The following is a 920-nucleotide window of genomic DNA, read 5'->3' on the forward strand; positions in this document are numbered from 1 at the left end:
CCCTCTTTCTCTCTCTGTCTCTGTTTCTGTGTCTGTCTCTGTCTGTCTGTCTCTCTGTCTTTCTCTCTCTGTGTGTCTCTCTGTGTCTCTGTCTCTGTGTCTGTTTCTCTCTGTCTCTGTCTTTCTCTGTCTCTGTCACTGTGTGTGTGTGTGTGTGCGTGTGCACGCGTGCGTGTACAAGTCTTGCTTCCATCCTGTGTAACGATGTGCTGATAAATGAATATTTGCTCTGCTTCCTGCTTCTCATATGAAGTTACTGCTCTCGTGAAGCTCTGTTAGGTAAAGGCTGTGTAGTCCTGCACATCGTACCTACTTCTCCTCCTTCCCCATAGTACCACTTTAAAGTGAAAATAAAAAGAGAACCAGCACCCTGCTTCCTTAAGCTCATATCATTTAATTAAAAACTTAATTTGCCTCTCCATTTCTTCTTCTCATTGAACTCCAAATCACTTTGTAATTCATTTAAAATACTGAAACCAGGCCTGTTAGAAAGATCGTAGAGGACAAGTTCTAGGTGAGAGGCAAATAGTGACAGGGATTGATGAGGAAATTTAATTCTCCCACCCCTTCAAACTCCAACAGAGGCCTGGCCTTGCAGTATATAAATGGAGGTAAAGGGCTGGGGATTTAGCTCAGCGGCAAAAGCGCCTGCCTGGCAAGCGCAAGGTCGTGAGTTCGGTTCCCGGTACCGGAGAAAAACCAAAAAAAAAAAAAAAAATAAATGGAGGTAAAGTCTTTTAACAATGTAAAATAAAGAACTGATTTTAACAATGAAAGCTTTTAGAGTAATGTGAATTAAATTAATATATAAAATGGATTTGCTGCATGAAATTGTCTCCAGAAAACCCCTCAGAATGGAACTTCTGTGATGTAATAACTTCAAAGTAATCACACTCAGGGTTCTTTTGAGTGGAGAGAAT

Source organism: Chinchilla lanigera, unplaced genomic scaffold (assembly GCF_000276665.1).
Source record: "Chinchilla lanigera isolate Chin_1 unplaced genomic scaffold, ChiLan1.0 scaffold00014, whole genome shotgun sequence".
Taxonomy (NCBI): Eukaryota; Metazoa; Chordata; class Mammalia; order Rodentia; family Chinchillidae; genus Chinchilla; species Chinchilla lanigera.